The sequence below is a fragment of the Chlorocebus sabaeus genome, chromosome 7 (assembly GCF_047675955.1).
Source record: "Chlorocebus sabaeus isolate Y175 chromosome 7, mChlSab1.0.hap1, whole genome shotgun sequence".
NCBI classification, from domain to species: Eukaryota; Metazoa; Chordata; class Mammalia; order Primates; family Cercopithecidae; genus Chlorocebus; species Chlorocebus sabaeus.
In genome coordinates, this window is record NC_132910.1 from 4489753 (window position 1) to 4512180 (window position 22428).

Consider the following 22428-nt stretch of genomic DNA (forward strand, 5'->3'; position numbering starts at 1 on the left):
GATATGGGTTTACCTATCCTGCACACAATGCTTCTGCTAAGACTACCATCCATGGACTCACAGAATGTCTTATCCACCATTATGGTATTCCACACAGCATTGCCTCTGACCAAGGAACTCACTTTATGGATAAAGAAGTGTGGCAGTGGGCTCATGCTCATGGAATTCACTCATCTTACCATGTTCCTCATGATTCTGAAGCAACTGGATTGATAGAATGGTGGAATGCCTTTTGAAGTCACAATTACAAAGCCAACTAAGTGACAGTACTTGGCAGGACTGGGGCAAGGTCCTACAGAAGACTCTGTGTGCTCTGAATCAGTGTCCAATATATGATACTGTTTTTCCCATAGCCAGGATTCATTGGTCCAGGAATCAAGGAGTGGAAGTGGAAGTGACATCACTCACCATCACCCTTAGTGATCCACTAGCACAAGTTTTGCTTCCTGTTCCCATGACATTATGTTCTGCAGGCCTAGAGGTCTTAGTTCCAGAGGGAGGAACACTGCCACCAGGGGACATGACAACAATTCCATTAAACTGCCAGGTAAAATTGTCATCTGGACACTTTGGGCTCCTCCTACCTTTAAGTCAACAGGCTAGAAAGAGAATTACAGAGTTGGCTGGGGTGATTGACCCAGACTATCAAGTTGATGTCAGTCTACTACTCAACAACAGAGGTAAGGAAGAGTGTGTATGCAATACAGGAAATCCATTAAAGACATCTCTTAGTTTTACCATCCCCTATGATTAATGTCAATGAGAAACTACAACAGCCCAATCTAGGCAGGATTACAAATGGCCCAGACCCTACCAGATTGTTCGGGGCATTCCCCAAGTAAAAACAAAAACAAAAACAAAAACAAAAACAAAAAAAATGGCCTGCTGAAGTACTTGCTAAAGGCAAAAGGAATACAGAATGGGTAGCAGTGAAAGGTAGTGAGCAATACCAGCTACAAGCACATGACCAGCTGCAGAAACGTGGACTGTAATTGTCATGAGTATTTCCTCCTTATTTTGTTAAAAACATGATTGTGCATGTACACACTTGTACTAAGAAAATAACTTCATTTTATTTCCTTTTTCTTTTATCATGTGGCATAAGATTTATTGACTTCATGTCAACATGTAAGTATTGTTAACTTTATGTAATAGCATTTGGGTTGGGAATTGATGTGTTTCCAGTTGTACAAAGGGTAATTATATTAGGTTAGGTGTAATTATGACCTTATTATTGTCTTTATTTAAATATTATATATGAACTCAGGAGATGTGTACAGGTCCAAGTTGACAAGAGATGGACTTGTTACGGTTAATACTGAGTGTCAACTTGATTATATTGAAGGATGCAAATTATTGAACTTAGCTGTGTCTGTGAGGGTGTTGAGAAAGGAGATTAACATTTGAATCAGTGGGCTGGGAAAGTCAGAGCCACCCTTAATCTGGTTGGGCACCATCCAATCAACTGTCAGCACAGCTGGAATATAAAGCAGACAGAAAAATGTGAAAAGACTAGATTGGCCTAGCCTCCCAGCCTACATCTTTCTCCCATACTGGATGCTTCCTGCCCTCAAATATTGGACTCCAAGTTCTTCAGTTTTGGGACTCTGACTGGTTCTCCTTGCTTCTCAGCTTCCAGATGGCTTATTGTGGTACCTTGTGATCATATGAGTTAATACTTAATAAACTCCCTTATATATATGTATGTATATTTATATATAGATAGATCTAGCTAGAGAAGTATTAGTTACATGCATATGTAACTATGTAATTTATATATAGTATTAGTATTGTATTAGTTATATATATATATGTATACACACACACACACACACATATCTACACACATATTAGTTCCTTCCCTGTAGAGAGCCCTGACTAATACAATTATGTTCTATTGTTGCTTTCATGTGTGCGTATTTGTGTTAAGAACACCTAAAATCTACTCTCTTAGCAAAGATTCAATATAAGACAATGGGATTTACTGTACTCTTCTTGTAATACTTTAAATCTCTAGATTTGCTTATCCTATATAACTTCAAGTCTGTACTCTTTGATCTCTTCCTTTTTCCTTCCCATCCTGATTTCTAGCCATTACTGTCCTACTATCTGTTTCAAGATAGTCAATTATTTTTAGGCTCCATATACAAGTTAAACAGATCATACTATATATTTTTTTCTGTGTCTGACTTATTTCACTTAGCATAATAATGTTCTTTAGATTCATCTTTTTTGTCATAAATGGCAGTATCTCCTTTTTTGAAGCTGAATAATATTTCATTATACATTTATGTGTGTTTGAGTTTATATGTGTGTATACACATAAAATTTCTTTATTCTTTCATCTGTCAGTGAACGTTTAGGTTGTTTCCAAAATTTGACCTTTATTAATGATACTGCAATGATCATGAGGACATAGATATCTCGACAAGGTGATTTTATTTTTTTGAATACATGCTCAGCTAAAATTCATATAAAACCACAAAAGCTCATAAATATCCAGAACAATCTTGAAAAAGATAATCAAAGATGGAGGCATTACACATTCTAATTTCAAATCATATTATAAAGCTATAGTAACCAAAACAGTATGGTACTGGCTTAAATACAGACACATGGAAATAATCAGAAGCATATAGCATCAACTAACTTTCAAGAAGATCACCAAGAAGACAAAATAGGGAAAGGATAGTCTCTTCAATAAAGAGAAAATTGCATACTCATGTACAAAATAATAAAAATGGACCCTTAGAAAGAAATTTATTTAGAAATAAATTTCTAAATTTATTATATGTAACCAGGTGTCGCAGCTCATCCCTGTAATCCTAACACTTTGAGAGGCTGAAGTGTGCAGATCACTTGAGCTCAGGAGTTTGACACCCACCCTGGAAACATGGTGAAACCACATCTCTATCAAAAATACAACATCAAAAAAAAAAATTAGCTGGGTTTGGTGGTGTGTGCCTGTGGTCTCAGCTGTTTGGGAGGCTGAGGCAGGAGGATTACTTGAAACTGGCAGACAGATTTCAGTGAGCAGACATCATGCCACTACACTCCAGCCTGGGCAATAGAGCGAGACCACATCTCAAAAAATTACTAATAAAAATTTAAAAAATAAATTAATTGATAAATCAATAAAAAAATGCATGTTAGAAAATATTTGAAATTAAATTATAATAAACTGTATATAAAAATTTGAGCAAAGGATGTAAATAAAAATTTATAGCTTAAAATGCAACTAGTAAAAAAAGTGATGAAAATATATGACATATGCATGTATTACAAAAAGATAAAGAGTAAAATATCACAAAAGAATGCAGACAAAAATTAAATTATAAGGAAAACAGAAGAATATAAGCAAATAGGAGCAATCATCTTAGAGGATAAATAGAGTTAAAAGTTGTTATTAAAAAAGAGAATTGGCCGGGTGCATTTGCTCACGCCTGTAATCCCAGCACTTTGGGAGGCCAAAGCAGATGGATGACCCAAGGTCAGGAGTTTGAGGCCAGCCTGACTAACATGGTGAAACCTCATCTCTATTAAAAATACAAAAAGTTAGCTGGGTGTGGTGGTGGACACCTGTAATCCCAGCTACTCAGGAGGCTGGGGCAGGAGAATTGCTTCAACCCGGGAGGCAAAGGTTGCAATGAACCAAGATCATACCATTGCACTCCAGCCTGGGCAACAAAAGCAAGACTCTGACTCAAAAAAAAAAAAAAAAAAAAAAAAAGAATTGATATACTTCTGGAAAGATTGATAAAAACAAAAAAAGAAGACTTAAAAAGTCAAATATCAGAAATGACAATCTGACATGGTACATTTCATGTAGATATAGACAAAAAAATTTAAATACTATATATCTAAATATTTGTAATTGTATTTAAAATTGAGTACTTAGGAGAATATACATTAAAATGATGCAACCGCCCACCCCCAGTAAATTGAATAGCTCTAAACCAGCAAGGAGAAATCAAATTTATAGTTAAAATATTTTTGACATAAAAAATATTCTTTCCAGGAATGAATAATAATATCAAATTTATGCAAAGTCTTCTAGGGACTAGAAAAAAAAATCAGTATCTTAAAGTCCTTAAGTAACTTATTTTATGATGTTAGCATAAGCTTTATATCAAAACAAACAAGAAAGTTAAGGGAAAATGGAAAAAAGGCCACTCTTTCATGGACATAAATGGAACATTTGTTAACAAATGATTAGCAAAACCAATCCCCTAGAGTTGACAGGGGTCATATGTCCTGACCAAGATGATTTTGTTTCAGGAACTGCAGGTGAGTATAGCAGAATTAAGGAGGAACATGAGTCACAGCATGGATGAAGAGACATAGTTGCCAACGATATTCAACATCTAGTCACAATTTAAAAAGTGAAAACATTTTCAAATATTTATGAAAATACAAAGTGAGACTTGTTTTTCTCTCCCAAGTATCAAGAAAAATAGAATAGCAGAATGGAGTAGAATTTCACCTAATTAGACCAACATATATGTGAAATAAAATTTATGAAAAAAGTAGAACTGTGGAACAGTAAAATATTGTCACTCTTCACAGTAAATAATATTAAGAAAATTTAATATCCATATGAAGAAAATAAAAACAATTTGAACACATTCCTCAGAACATTTTTTGAAATCCAGATGATGGATGGCATAATTAAAATAGGATATATTATTAAACAAGACAAAAATGCACTAAATATAAAAATAGATTGATAAGTTTTTAATTAAGATAAAAGTTTTGTGCATCAAAATATATCATAGAAAAGTTGGAAAAACAAAACACAAGCCAAATTGCAAGACAATACATTTGCAATACATGCAATAGTTAATCTATGTGCAGAATCAACAAGCACCTACAAATCATTATATAAAGACAGTGAACCCAATAGAAAAAAAATGCAAAATAATTGAGTAAGAACTTTATAAAAGAGAAAATCAAAGTGAGTAACAAACACACTGAGAAATATGAAAAATATGAAAAATGTTCTATATCATTTGTAATGAAGAAAATCTTGAATGAAGACTAAAACCAAAATGATACACATTGTTCTATAATGTATATCTATAACCATGTATATCAATATATCTATATATCGTAGTATATTGAGTAACTCTGGAAATATAACATATAGAAACATAACAAAAGAAATAAGCTCAATCACATAATTTCATAGGGTTATGATTTCAGCTATACACAGTGTTATAATGCCTATATTATAATACAAAAGTGAATATATCTTATTAACGCTGTTTTCCTGCAGACATCTTTTTGAAGAGGAAATATGTAAAATTAACATATGCTCACTCTAAAAGACAAATGATGATGAATTATTAGAAGTGATAAAATGTAGTTTTTAATGAAAATAAAAATGTATAGGGCAGTGCTTTTAAATAATCACCATTCTAACTGGCATGAAATAGTACCTCACTGTGGTTTTGATTTGCATTTCTCTATTGACCAGTGATAATGCAGTTTTTTAAATATGTTTTTTGGCTGCATAAATATCTTTTAAAAATCCAATGTTGTGGAAAAGAAGAACACACAAAAAATGTACTGTAAGATTCCACTTTTTAAAGTATCAAATTGGCAAAACCAAACTTACCTTGTATAAAGTTGCTTATTTAGGTGGTTAAAGAAAGTGATTACTAAAAAGGTTTACTATAATTATCCCTGTCAAGTAGATAATTGACATTTGTCAACTGAGGTGTGTCAGAAGGTTTTAGCAGAATTGAGATTTCTGACGATATTTTGTATCTTCAGACAGAAGGTTTTACTTGGGTATTTGATTTAAGATAATTTGTTCACTTGTGCATTTATGTTTTATACTTTTGTCTGAATGCCTTTTTTCTGGCACAATAAAACTTTTAAAGGACAAAAGAAATAGAACGAAAAATTGGAAGTGTCCAATCCCCCAATAATAAGACACATGTGATAGAATCAAAATGCTTTTCATTGATCATAACCAATGATGTTATTCTGCTGGAGTGTCAACTCTAGATATAAAATTATTAGGTAAAACAATTTTGGGTCTAGTTCTCTTGCAATGTATATGTCTTTGATAAAGAATTATTGAATGGAAATTAATTTATGGCAGTTACTTTAATTAGAGTCTAATAATAAAAATACAGCCAGCAATTTAAGAGATATATCACACTAACATTTATTAAACTTCTTAAAATAGAAATTCAAAATATGAAAATGTAGTAGTGCAAATTACTTTATTTTTTAACTATCTGCTCTTCTTTTTGATGAAAAAAAGAAAATAGAAAAGTAAAAAGGAAATAATAAGGGATGACATATTACCAACTGAAAATAATTGTACTGTAAAATATTTGTTAACTTTATTTTTCACTTGGCTACAGAATAAGCCACTAAACTTAATTTGACCTAGAAACTAAATATTGTAAGAGTCCCAACAGCCCTAATTAGTTGAAGAAACTGAACTTTTACCACATAACCTTCAAATCATCTCTTTGAATTCACTCTTTGCTTCTAAATCTTGCTGTTTTCCCAAGTGTTTCATGTGTCTCATTTCATATCATTAATGAAACAACTCAATCAACAAGCCAGGTCTGTACGTGAGTAGATTTAGGCTGAGGAGAAATTAATAGACAAGCACTGCCTTATATACTTTTATTTTCATTAAAAATGCATTTTATCACTTCTAATAATTCATTCATTATTTGCCTTTTATAGTGGTCATATAATAATTTTAAATATTTCTTCTCCAAAAAGATGTCTGCAGGAAAACAGTGTTATATTCAGCTATCTTGCTTTATAATATAGGCATTATAACACTGTATATAGTGGAAGTCATAACCGTTATGACATTATGTAATTGATATTATTTCTTTTATGTTTCTATACATTTTCTTACCAGAATTACTCAATATAATAGCATATTTTATGTGGGTATATACATATACACACACACATACATACACACAGACACACATACAAACCAAAGCATGCATATACACATTGTTGAAAGTTTTAGTTGATAAAATGTTAGAGAATATTTAAATTATTTTAACTTATTTTGTTTTCTGTGATTTGAAAGGAACATATGAATACTACAAGCAAGACCCCAAATAGAATCAAAGAATATTGAAGAAACCTTTAATCTTGGTATACCTGCATCTTCATCTAACTTTTTTAAAAATAAGAAGTAATAAAAGAAGATATCAACCTAAGATAGCACAAACCAATAAACTCAATATCTATATTCATTTATTTATGCATGCTTTCATCATTTCAAGTTTCATATATTCAGTTATTAATTAGTTAGCTTATTCATATATTCATGAATTCATTCTTTCAGCACATATTTGCTTGTCACTATGCACCAGTAATAACTTATAATAGTCTCTATAGAAATAAAATTTTATCATTGACCCACTGAGTTCACAGTCTTCTGTGAGATACAGATCTAAAAGCAAATAATTATAGCAGAAACTATATTTTAAATTCCTAATTGTTATTGTAAAATTGTGTCATAAGAACATAACACAGATAATCAAGGATGACTTCACTACCTGAATTGAGTGTTTAAGGTTAGATAAAAATTGTGCAGATGAAGAAAGAAAATAAAGATTCCTTCTCTACAGAAAAAATAAGACACAAAGCATGATGGCATTGTCTAGGGGTACAGTAAATTCAGAAATTACAAGGGAAGAGTGAAGTACCCAGAAAATCTTAAGTAGCTCTTGACATTGGAAAGATAGAGCAATCCTAAATCACATAATTCAAAATAAAATTACACAAAGTTGAAGTAAAACTATAAGGAATTCAAACATTTCTCTATTTTTCTGAAATGACCACAAGAATATTTTCTTGAAGTACCCAGTATGAATTTTTTCTAGTGGAAATTCTGGTTTCCTTGCTTTGATGGTCTTTTAGGCATATATTCAATATCTATAATACTGATATTGTGGTGAATAACAAATAAAGATAAATATTCTATTCAATATGTTGAAATTCTACTTGTAAAAACTTAGTTTACATTCATTATAACATGAATATCTGCGGTGAAGATATGTACAAATGAAATATTTCAAGGCTTCAGTTATTTTAACTTTAACTTAACTTAAATACCACTAATAGATTTCTTTAACATCTATTTTAAAGAAATAAGTTACTTTCAAATTGTATTTTGTTTCAAAACCACTCTTCTTCTATAATATCAATCAAATAAAATGTAAAATTTTGATACTTATTCAGATAGTCTTTTGATGTAATTGTGGATATTTTTCTATAAAATTGGTCAAATAATTTTACTTTTATGTAACGAAAGGTTTTTAATTACACTAACTTGTATAACTCTACACCAACATGAAGTCGCAAGAACTTCCATAATTAATCAGGTTATACAGCTTTCTCATTCCATTACGTGAAACATGGGTCTGTTATTTGTGTATCATGCCCTGTACAGGACTCTCTCTGACTTAACGAAGTTATGCTTAGTCACTTATGAGGAATAAGAATTTGATATTTGTTTCAGTTTATTTTTTTCCTGATCTGAACAGAAAGTAAGTAGACTATTTCATACATATTTTAATCATACGGTATTTGTTTAAAAACTTAGGGAAGACTAGATTTGATAAGAATGTATCTTTTTAAATATATTTCTCAAAATTTTATAATTTTGCCTTGCTAAATATACATAATTTTGAGAAGGTAAAATGATGTCATAGACATCGAGAATATATCAGACAGATAGCTACATGGTAATATATAAGCTACCCAAACAGAGAAAACAGTATTTTACATAATTAAGCATCTTAATTTTTTGACTTTTCAGTCTCCAAGACATAAATACATAAAAGGTGCTTTTGGTATTCCTAATTAAAAGGAATAGGTGCTTATATAAATGAGACCCTTAGTTATTAACTTAAAAAAAATTGTGAATGGGAGGTCACTCATGATTTGTCTCTCTGCTTGTCTATTGTTAGTGTATAGAAATGCTTATGATTTTGCACATTGATTTTGTATCCTGAGACTTTGCTGACGTTATCAGCTTAAGGAGTTTTTGGGCTGAGATGATGGGGTTTTCCAAATATACAATCATGTCATCTGCAAACAGAGACAATTTGACTCCCTCTCTTCTTATTTAAATATGCTTTATTTCTTTCTTTTGCCTGATTGCCCTGGACAGAGCTTCCAATACTATGTTGAATAGGAGTGGTGAGAGAGGGCATCATTGTCTTGTGCTGGTTTCCAAAGGGAATGGTTCCAGCTTTTGCCCATTCAATATGATATTGGCTATGGGTTTGTTATAAATAGCTCTTATTATTTTGAGACATGTTTCATGAATACATAGTTGTTTGAGAGTTTTTAGCATGAAGGAGTGTTGGATTTTATCGAAGGCCTTTTCAGCATCTATTAAGGTAATCACATGACTTTTGTCATTGGTTCTGTTTATGTGATGGATTACATTTATTGATTTGTGTATGTTGAACCAGGCTTGCATCCCAGGGATGAAGCTGATATGATCGTGGCAGATAAATTTTTTGATGTGCTATCTATCTGACAGAGGGCTAATATCCAGAATCTGTAAGGAACTTAAATAAATTTACAAGAAAAAAAAAAATCAAAAAGTGGGCAAAGGATAAGAACAGACGTTTCTCAAAACAAGACATTTATATGGCCAACAAACATAAGAGAAAAAGCTCATCATCACTGGTCATCAGAGAAATGCAAGTCAAAACCACAATGAGATACAATCTCACACCATTTAGAATGGCAATCATTAAAAAGTCTGGAAACAACAGATGGTGGTGAGAAATAAGAATGCTTTTACACTATTGGTGGGAGTGTAAATTAGTTCAACCACTGTAGAAGACAGTGTGGTGATTCCTCAAGGATCTGGAACGAGAAATACCATTTGACCCAGAAATCTCATTACTGGGTATATATACCCAAAGTATTATAAATCATTCTACTATAAAGACACAGGCACACATATGTTTATTGCAGCACTATTTACAATAGCCAAGACTTGGAACACACCCAAATGGCTATCAGTGATAGACTGGATAAAGAAAATGTGGCACATATACACCATGGGATACAATGTAGCCGTTAAAAAAGAATGAGTTCATGTCCTTTGCAGGGACATGGGTGAAGCTGGAAACCATTATCCTCAGAAAACTAACACAGGAACAGAGAACCAAACACCACATGTTCTTGTTCATAAGTGGGAGCTGAAAAACAGGGCTTAAATCCTAGGTGATTTTTAGGGTTGATAGGTACAGCAAACCACCATGGCACATATATACCTATGTAACAAACTTGCACATTCAGCACATGTATCCCAGAAATTAAAATAAAACAGGAAAAAAAAAAAAATGAGAGTTTCCTGAAAGCTAATAATAACCAGGATAAAGTAATCAGGGTAACATGTAACAACCATATTATAACACAATCTTTCAGAAGCAGGAAGACAATGGTTTGTCTTTTGATAAGAGTGGTGGAAAATTTAGCATCTGTGTCTGTATCTACACACACAGAAGAGAAAAAAAAGCCTGTTTTCTATAATTGGATTCCTGTCCCTTGAAGTTGAAAAAAATAAAAAGTAGAACTGACCCATCTCCTGTTTTCTATCATTCCCTAGTATCACTACACACAACCCAATTATGAAAGTACTGGTTGAGTACCTAGATACTGAAGCTTGAACTTTTGAACCTGAGTGAGACTTTAAACCTCATAAAGTGGAATGTTTGTGTGTGTGCTTCTACTGACACACAGCCACTGCCCTCCACGCCCCCGACACACACACACACACAATAAAGAATAGAAGTTAGAATTTCTGAAAGGCTAATATTTCAATATGAATTATTATAACTAATAAGAGCTAAATTTTTAGCCCTTCTCAGTCCCAGGTCTTAAGATAAATATGAAGGTTATCTGTTTTTAGCCTCTTCACTATACTTCGTGAACAACGGTCTCCACCTTCCTTCTAGTATCATAAAATAGACACAGCAAGCTGCCTGTATTAGTCCATTTTGACACTGCTATAAAGACATACCTGAGACTGGGTAATTTATCAGGAAAAGAGGTTTAATAGATTCACAGTCCTGCATGGCTGGGGAGGCCTCAGGAAATTTACAATCATGGCAGAAGGGGCAGAAGCAGGTCTTACATGGTGGCAAGCAAGAAAGAGAAGAGTGAGTAGCAAAAGGGGAAGAGCCCTCAGTAAAACCATCAGATCTCATGAGAACTCACTCACTGTCACAAGAAGAACATGGAGGGAACTGCCCTCATGATCCAATCACTTCCCACCAGGTCTCTCCCTAGACATGTGGGGATTATAGGCATTACCATTTAAAATGAGATTTGGGTGGGGACACAAAGCCTACCCTTATCACTGCCATTAATCTTACAATCACAATCCAGTTCACAAAAACTCTCAAAGATAGTGAACTTTGCAGCTTCCTCATCAGGAAGTTTATGATACAGGTTTCCAGTTAATCAGTGATGATGAGATAATTGGAAATTATTGACAATTATATTTACAAAACTATAAAGGTATCTTCTTTTATTTTCTTTAAATTAAAAAATGTATTTACCTTAACAGAATTTGTCTCATGTTTCTAAATTTCCTACTTATCACAGAATAATGCTAGGCTTATTCTGTTTTTTATTTCTCATTGTCTTTTCTTGTAATATGTGTTCATCATTGGCTAGAATATAACCAATTTGTAATGTTTCCTTGTCACTACACATATGATTGTGATGTGGATAGAATCTTGTTTTTCTATGCTTATATATGGTTAGTTCAAAAACATTATTAAATGTGTTTTATATTTGCTTATTATTATAGTGTTGAGCACTGAAAAATAAATAGCATAATTAAAAGCCAAGTAGCCTCTTATTTCACGGAAAAAATATTGAAATAGAGCAGTAGAAAAAATTGGTATGAACATATTGCTTTTAAGTCACTGGAGTAAAGGTGAAAAGTATCAAAATGAGTTTATTGTGTCTTAAGACCAGTGTGTTTAGAGAACAATCTAAGCTTAAGGCCAATAACTGGATGAATAAATTGAGAAAGCACAAATATTTGTATTAAAAATAGTAGTATGTGAAAAGGAGCAAAATAAAGCTCTCATAATCTCAGAATAGCAGCACAAGTATGGGGAAACTAGGAAGAATGTGAACTAAGCAAAGACATAGAATGTGAGTAGAATGTAGGGAGAAACCAATCAAAGCAAAGCAGTATTTGATAAAGGCAAATTTTTTAACTTATTAAGAAAATCATTGATTAGGAAGTAAAGAAGGTGTAATGAATTTTATTAAATAAAATACAGCAATTGCTTAGAAAACAATACTACTATTAATTTTTATAGGATTTGGATTTGATTGTGAACACAATATTTATAAACCAACAACAACGAAAAGAAAGAAGTGGAGACTTGAAAAGAGGAAAGTTTTCAAACAGATAGAAGGACAAAGGATATGGGTCACTCATTTATAGGCCAGTCTAAAAGAAGATCATTAGCTTCCTTCTTAGAAACAGAACAGAACAATATGTTTGTGTGAATGGTAAGGTTATAAAACTGAATTAGTTGTAACTTTAGGAACATGCTGTAATTGCAAAAATGTCCACAAATCATTCCTTTTTATCCAAGCCTTTTGGTTGTTTCCTACACATTGAATCTGTGCAGGTCATGGGACTTTCTTTGGTCAATGGGACATCAGCAAATATAACACAAGCAGAGAGTGACAAGAACTGTATGCTGGGTCTTGACGATATTGAAAAGCTAAGAACAAATATGAGCATAAAATGAGATAGTATGCTGGAGGATGAGAGGTCAACTGGAGCAGATTTGAGTCTGCCGAACTACATCCAGCCTGGCCCTGCCTGTCCTGGCAGTTGACTACAGATGCTTGAACCATCCTTAGTTGTGATCAGCTGAACCTGAACCAGACCAGAAGGTGTGCCTATGTGAGGCTAGCCCAGATTTCCAGATTGCGAAATTGTGACCTCAAGAAATGGTCATTGCTTTAAATATTTTGCAGCAAAAGCTAACTTATTTAAGCATTAAAATGAATTATTCTGAATGTGGTTAAGTAAATAAATGATCTATAACTCCCAATCTTATCCTCATGTTCTCTGCACATGGTTACAAAATGGGTGAAAACCAAAAATTGATAGGAAGCTCCTGACACTTTGTCTATTGTTAAGGGTGACAAAGGCCTGTGAACATTTTAGTGACACAGAGTTACTGCTTAAAAGAATGCTCTGGAGCCTGCTGTGCAAGTCAGACATATCATCTGAACATACCTGCTGACTCCTCTCCATCTGGAAGTCATGCAACAAAAAATGTACCTTTGTTCATAGAGCGGGAATCTCTTTCCTATCCCAATTTGAAACAGAAAAAGACAAGTATGTCACAGCACACCTTGATGCTAACCTTTGCCAGCAGCTCCAGGTGGAAAAGTTAGATTAATTGTTAAGAATTTTATACTCTTTGAAAGCAGGCTGTTCTTTAATGAGAGCCATGGGTACTGAAAAAGAAACTCACTTTGCATCTTTTTACTTTTTTTGCAGTGGGGTTAGGACTATTAATGATATACACAACAAGTAATTCAACTCCTTTAGAATAGTTAAGGGATGGAGGAAATGAATTAAGAACAATTTTATTTTCAATGATATTTGAGGTGCACAAGAGGATATCATTTCTAAAGAAATTTTAGAAATGAAGAAATGGAAATGAAAAGATAAATTATTGAACAACTGAGGCAGCATTTTGGAAATTCATTTTTCCTTAGAGTTAAATTTTCCTCTTGTGTGAGAAGATAAATTCACCACTGTTCTGATCTGTCAATCACTAGAATCAGAGCAGTATATGAAATACAGCAATGATTTGTAACAGGTCAGAGGCTGTAAAACACAGTGATTAAAAGATGATTCATAGAATGAAATTAATATAATAAAATAATATCTGTTCACTGCTAGGTATGTGATTTTTCAGATTTTCTAAACTTATTTGTGTCTATTTTATTATTTGCAAAATAGCATAAACAGAAACATTTGCTTGGTAGGATTCTGTTACCATTTATTTATTTATTTTTATTTATTTATTTGTATAAATTTATGAGAGATAAGGATAATTTTGTTAACGGGTAAATCTGTTAATGGGTAATGCATAGATTGTGTAGTGATGAACTCAGAGGTTTTAGGATATTCATCCTTCAAAAAAAACATACATAGTATCCATTAAGTAATTTCTTGTCTTCCGTTCGCACTCCCTCCCACCCTTCTGAATCTCCATTGCATATCATTCTCTATGCCCATGTGTAGATATTATTTAGCTCCCATTTTTAAGTGAGAACATGTAGTATTTGCTTCCTGTGTCTCAGTTGTTTCACTTAAGATGATGGCCTCCAGTTCCATCCCTGTTGTAGCAAAGTCATAATTTCATTCTTTTTTAAGGCTGAATAATATTCCATTATACATATATACAACATTTTCTTTATGCCACCAGTTGTTGATGGACATGTAAGTTGATTGCATATCTTTGCTATTGTGAATAGTACTTCAATAAACATACAAACATACAAGTACAGGTATCTTTTCGATATAATAATTTTTTGGGGGAGGTAAACACCCAGTAGTAGGATTCCTGAATCAAATATCAGTTGGGAGTTGAGATTATGCATGCAAATGTCTTAGCTCAGTTCATGACGCAAGAAAAGCATTTAACTAAAATTTTATCTTTTGGAGAAGTATTGTTGATAGTTATTATATTCCCAAATTTAAAAATGTAAGGAGTGATTTAAGATCCATATATGTTATTTCTACAAATATCAATTTACATGTTATATATAAATTCCTTAAATGAGGCATTAAGTGTAACTGTTGACAATGATATTACAATTTTAAAATCAATTTTAATAAATTTTTCTGCTAATTTTATGTCTTAATCAAATTCTGAAGGCAAAAAGCAGTCATATTTTCTCATCACTGATTTGCTTGTTCTTAAGGTGAAGCAATAAGATGACATAGTTATAATGTACTGATGCATTGAGTATACAAAGGGAACTAGTGTTGCTCTGTCCGATATTTGGGCAGAATTATTAATTAGGATTAGATAAATTTTAACTCCTAGCCAAATTTCTATTTGTCATCTCATTTTCATTGAGGAAGGAAGCCTATTAGAGATTCTGCAATGTAGCAACAATTTTAATTCTTAAAATTCAGAAATGTCTGTAAGATAGAAGAACATGATCAATGAAAATTCAGCTGATGACTAAAGTGTGACAGTGAAGTATTGGAGCTGGCTCACACTGTGTCACAAGGATCGACCGTGCTCATCTCTTCCCAAGTCCAGGTTCTATGGCATCATCTTAGTAACTTAACATTAACCAAAATGAGAGTATTTACACCTTGAAAGTTGGCAAATTACAAATCTCTGAGGACAAATTTCTAAATGGATCTGAAAGCCAACAAATTGTCTTCACAGAGCCCATGAAAGAAAGCTTATCATATAGGAATACTGACTATACACCGTGAGCCATGGAAGTTGAAGTGGATCAGTGATTTCTTTGTACCACAGAGCAGCTGATCTACCAACATGAACCAGAGTGTGCATTCTAGCAAAACCTGGAGCTGTGAGTTTGTGTGGGTGTGCGCGAATGTGTGTGTATGTGAAGGTGTGTGTATACTGAAATAAATATGGAAACAAACTCTTAACATTTCAGTACCAAAGCAGCCTTGCTATTGAAATACAACCTCAACTAGTCTTACAACCATCAATGAACTTAACCCTGAAAAAAAGTTTTCCCATTTTATGAAGCCTGGGAAACCTCAAATATCATGAGTTTTGATAGTGTGATTGGAGTAAATCAGTAGAAATTTGCCCTTCAAAGGAGACATAAATCCTTGCAGGGAAAGATATACCAGCTGTTGTGTCACTCAACAAAAATCTGTAAAGAGCAGGAGTGCTGTGAGACAATTCAGTGAACTAGAGTCTCATTCAAAGGTGTATATGCCAGCAATGACAGAGTTTGAAAGTAAACAATGGCAGCACAGATGAACTTATGGGTGCAGTTAAGATGTCTTTGGGAGTTGTAACAAATACTTTTATTTATGGTGTAGGATATCTACATGGATACACACTTTTGGAGAACAATATTTGATCCATTATGAAAGCAAAATTAGAGTACTGATATTAATAATATCTTTTCCCCCCAAATACTAGTGAGGTCTTTAGTTATCCAGGTTACACTGGGGTAGTTAAAAAAGTAAATCAGGATAGCATAAATCTAATAATGAATTGTTTCTTAAATAACTAATGTTGATACTGTTTAGGTTTTGAACTTTAATAGTCCTAAAAATCATTTATATATTTTAATTTTCATAGGATAAATGACTGCTACGATATGCACACATAGACATACACAAATACACATACATGTAAGACAAAATAGTTCTCTTTAGCTCTGTCTCTGAAGCTGTTAATACATTTTATAGGATTAGCTAATATAGGCTTATAAATATAAATAATAATCACACATAAAATCAAGAGTGTATCTCATTATTGTATGTATGTTATGCCAGCTGATATATAATATTTTTCATACAAAATAAAATTTTAAATATTTTTATCCTTAAAAGATAATCAAAGAGGAAGTTTGGGTTGTTATTATTTAGGTAATAAGAGCCAGATGGTTGGTATTAAACATTTACTCTTGGGTGTTCAATGTGATATCAAGGAATAAGAAAGCAAAGGGCCATGTCTTTCAAAGAAAAAGCAAGGTTGAGTACATCCATGCAACAGTAAGGTAAGTCTACTTAAGGGATCTCATTTGTGCTGAGTGCTACATTAAAATCTTCAGGGTTAAATTAACCTCCTAGCTGGAAAAAGACACACAACAAACTTGTTGTTTAAACAAGAAAGATACAGAAACATTGTAGTAATAAAGACTGAATTTCTCTCAAAAAAAATTTACTTTACTTTTTTGAAGAGACAAATAATTTTTTTCTCCACTACATCTGAATCTCAAAGTACTCTATTGGAATCTGCTCCAACTCACCACTAAAGATGCTATTTAGTTCAACCTGTAATGTTAGTAGACCCTTATGTAGGAATTCACTGCCTAATTATGTGTCTTAATATTTCTGGACCAGTTTTATGTGATATTTTGTGAAAGTCAATCATCTGTGTCACTTTGTACTTTAATTTAGTGTTTTCATGTAGAAATGCCTAATAAGCATATTGTGTGAACTAGCTTGTTGCTAGGAGTTATTATTTATTTCAATAATTTTTCCTTGCCATTTTACTTTCATTAAAAACTTATTTAGAATTTATCTTTATATTTTTATGACAGCAGTGTAAATAGTGGTTAGGTTTCAGGAAAATGATTTTCAGATAAACAGGCTTTTTAAAATTGTTTTCACTTTGTCACTCGTGTAAGTCATTGACTCCTTCCTCCCTCAGTCCAATGGCTATCCCAGGGACTCTCTTTCAAATACCCAGTTTCTTTTCCTGTAATGAAATGATGATATGGTTTGGCTGTGTTTCCATGCGAATATCATCTTGAATTCCCACATTAGTGGGAGGAACCTGGTGGAAGTTAACTGAATCATGGCGGGGCAGGACTTGCCCATGGCATTTTGGTGATAGTGAGTAAGTCTCATGAGATGTGATGATTTTTAAAAAGGTGAGTTTCCCTGCACAAGCTCTCTCTTTTTGCTTGATACCATACATGTGAGACGTGGCTTGCTCCTCCTTGCCTTCTGCTATGATTGTGAGGCCTCCCCAGAAACGTGGAACCACGAGTCCATTAAACCTCTTTTTTTTTTTGTTTCTCCAATCTTGGGTATGTCTTCATCAGCAGTGTGAAAATGGACTAATGCAGATGCATAAGAAGTACAGGTTTAACACTCATTATTTATCTTTCCATTTTTAGTTTAATATTTATATTAAAAATATAACAAATAATGTGTAGATTGCAAAAATGTTCTCCCATTCTGTAGGTTGCCTGTTCACTCTGATGGTAGTTTCTCTTGCTGTGCAGAAGCTCTTTAGTTTAATGAGATCCCATTTGTCAATTTTGGCTTTTGCTGCCGTTGCTTTTGGTGTTTTAGACATGAAGTCTTTGCAATCTACTCATCTGACAAAGGGCTAATATCCAGAACCTACAAAGAACTCAAACAAATTTACAAGAAAAAAACAAACCACCGCATCAAAAAGTGTGCAAAGGATATGAACAGACATTTCTCAAAAGAAGACATTCATACAGCCAACAGACACATGAAAAAATGCTCATCATCACTGGCCATCAGAGAAATGCAAATCAAAACCACAATGAGATACCATCTCACACCAGTTAGAATGGCAATCATTAAAAAGTCAGGAAACAACAGGTGCTGGAGAGGATGTGGAGAAATAGGAACACTTTTACACTGTTGGTGGGATTGTAAACTAGTTCAACCATTATGGAAAACAGTATGGCGATTCCTCAAGGATCTAGAACTAGATGTACCATATGACCCAGCCATCTCATTACTGGGTATATACCCAAAGGATTATAAATTATGCTGCTATAAAGACACATGCACACGTATGTTTATTGCAGCACTATTCACAATAGCAAAGACTTGGAATCAACCCAAATGTCCATCAGTGACAGATTGGATTAAGAAAATGTGGCACATATACACCATGGAATACTATGCAGCCATAAAAAAGGATGAGTTTGTGTCCTTTGTAGGGACATGGATGCAGCTGGAAACCATCATTCTTAGCAAACTATCACAAGAACAGAAAACCAAACACCGCATGTTCTCACTCATAGGTGGGAACTGAACAATGAGATCACTTGGACTCGGGAAGGGGAACATCACACACCGGGGCCTATCATGGGGAAGGGGGAGGGGGGAGGGATTGCATTGGGAGTTATACCTGATGTAAATGACGAGCTGATGGGTGCAGCACACCAACATGGCACAAGTATACATATGTAACAAACCTGCACGTTGTGCACATGTACCCTACAACTTAAAGTATAATAATAATAAATAAATTTAAAAAAAAAATAACAAATAATGTTCAGTAGAGTTTTCAAACAAATTAAATTTTTGTTTGGGAAGAATTTGTTACATGTAAAAATGTCAATGTAATTTATTAGTGATAATCTGCCGCACCCACACAGGGGGTTGTTAGAGGATTTTTATTAAAGTGTTATTATCTTCATAAAGATATTTCCCAACTTGAAAGCAGTGGTGAGACCAGGTAGAGTGAAACCCAAAGAGAGAAGAAAGGTTCCTCATACCACTGTAGAATTGATAGAGGTGTGGATTAGTTCAGGTCCCAAATCTGAAATGAGTGAAGCCTGGATATAGGCGGCAGATTTATGTGAGTGGAGAGGAACCCATATAGTGGATGTGTTACCAAATGAATGCTTTGAAATCTAGGTACCCTTTTCTTCAGCTGCCAGTAGTTTTGGCTGCTGAAGAATGAAATTTCCTGGGTTAGTTTCCTTCTGAAACGAGTTTATAGCTCTCTCATTTATGGCTATGCCCACCTGTGGGATGACTAACTGACCTGGAAGTACAAAAATCTCTTCTCCATTGCCTCAATTCATGACAACTCTAAAGGACCATCAACATTCAAGCAAGAATTTGGATTATCTGAGAACTTTTATTGGGATTGAGTTGCAGGTCAATGTCCCTATTTTCCCAATCTCCCCTCTTTCTCTGAAAGCACTCCCCAGTACTCTTTCTGCTAGCTAGTGCACATCTCAAAATCAGTTTCCTAGGTATTCTAACCTAAGTGAGTCCAAGAAGAGGAAACAGAAAAACTCATGCTAGATTGGCCAAGAAAGAGGTCAGATTTGAAATGATCTTTCAGTTTTGAGTTTTCACCTAAATCAGACTGTTGTCAGAAACCAGGATTAGAAGTAAATACATCATTGGGATTAAGCATATCATTAAACAATTCCTTAAATATATTTTACAAAGGTAATTGATACTTCATTTATTAACCTGAGGCAGTGACTATTAGGAAAAATTAAATGAGGAATTATTGGGCCTGTGATAGTTACAGTCTAGGAGATCAGGTTTCTGCACAAATAATAGAAGACATTAAATATAAAATAAATAGCAATGGGGTCAGAGAAATGAATACTTTTTTACTTTTCACATATTATTAAAAATTATGTGATATTTGTTTTTCTGTATCTAGTTTATCACTTAACATACCGTTCTCCAGTTCCAGCCATGCTGTGGGAAATGACAGGAATTCATTCTTTTATATGACTGAATAATACAGTCAATTGTGTATATATACAACATTTTCTTTATCTACTCATGCATTGACAGACACTTACATTGATTTCACATCTTGACTACTGTGAATAGTACATGGAGACAGAAAATAGAATGACCAGGTTACCAGAGGCTGAGAAGGATAGGAAAGGGTGGAGATAAAGGAAGATGGTTAATGGTTTAAAAATATGGTTAAATAGAAGGAAATCAATATGGTGTTTAGTAGCATAATAGGGCTTTTCTAGTTAACAATAATTTATATTATATTTCAAAACAACTAAAAAAGTTGAATTGGAACTTTCCTTTTTTTTTTTTTTATTATACTTTAAGTTCTAGGGTACACGTGTACAACATGCAGGTTTGTTACATATGTATACTTGTGCCATGTTGGTGTGCTGCACCCATCAACTCGTCAGCACCCATCAACTCCTCATTTACATCAGGTATAACTCCCAATGCAATCCCTTCCTCCCCCTCCCCATAATAGGTCCCAGTGTGTGATGTTCCCCTTCCCATGTCCAAGTGATCTCATTGTTCAATTCCTACCAATGAGTGAGAACACGTGGTGTTTGGTTTTCTGTTCTTGTGATATTTTGCTGAGAATGATGGTTTCCAGCTGCATCCATGTCCCTACAAAGGACACAAACTCATCCTTTTTTATGGCTGCATAGTATTCCATGGTGTATATGTGCCACGTTTTCTTAATCCAGTCTGTCACTGATGGACATTTGCGTTGATTCCAAGTCTTTACTATTGTGAATAGTGCCACAATAAACATGCGTGTGCATGTGTCTTTATAGCAGCATGATTTATAATCCTTAGGGTATATAACCAGTAATGGGATGGATGGGTCATATGGTATTTCTAGTTCTAGATCCTTGAGGAATCGTCATACTCTTTCCCACAATGGTTGAACTAGTTTACAATCCCACCAACAGTGTAAAAGTGTTCCTATTTCTCCACTTCCTCTCCAGCACCTGTTGTTTGCTGACTTTTTAATGATTGCCATTCTAACTGGTGTGAGATGGTATCTCATTGTGGTTTTGATCTGCATTTCTCTGATGGTGAGTGATGATGAGAATTTTTTCATGTGTCTGTTGGCTGTATGTATATCTGCTTTGGATAAATGTCTGTTCATATCCTTTGCCCACTTTTTGATGGGGTTGTTTGTTTTTTTCTTGTAAATTTGTTTGAGTTTTTTGTAGGTTCTGGATATTAGCCCTCTGTCAGATGAGTAGATGGCAAAAATTTTCTCCCATTCTGTAGGTTGCCTGTTCACTCTGATGGTAGTTTCTTTTGCTGTGCAGAAGCTCTTTAGTTTAATTAGATCCCATTTGTCAGTTTTGGCTTTTGTTGCCATTGCTTTTGGTGTTTTAGACATGAAGTCCTTCCCCATGCCTATGTTCTGAATGGTATTACCTAGGTTTTCTTCTAGGGTTTTTATGGTATTAGGTCTAACATTTAAGTCTCTAATCCATCTTGAATTAATTATCGTATAAGGAGTAAGGAAAGGATCCAGTTTCAGTTTTCTACTTATGGTTAGCCAATTTTCCCAGCACCATTTATTAAATAAGGAATCCTTTCCCCATTTCCTGTTTCTCTCAGGTTTGTCAAAGATCAGATGGCTGTAGTATTATTGTGTGTGGTATTATTTCTGAGGACTCTGTTCTGTTCCATTGGTCTATATCTCTGTTTTGGTACCAGTACCATGCTGTTTTGGTTACTGTAGCCTTGTAGTATAGTTTGAGGTCAGGTAGCATGATGCCTCCAGCTTTGTTCTTTTGACTTAGGATTGTCTTGGAAATGCGGGCTCTTTTTTCATTCCATATGAACTTTAAAGCAGTTTTTTCCAATTCTGTGAAGAAAGTCATTGGTAGCTTAATGGGGATAGCATTGAATCTATAAAATACCTTGGGCAGTATGGCCATTTTCACAATATTGATTCTTCCTATCCATGAGCATGGTATGTTCTTCCATTTGTTTGTGCCCTCTTTTATTTCACTGAGCAGTGGTTTGTAGTTCTCCTTGAAAAGGTTATTTACATCCCTTGTAAGTTGGATTCCTAGGTATTTTATTCTCTTTCAAGGAATTGTGAAAGGAAATTCATTCATGATTTGGCTCTCAGTTTGTCTATTACTGGT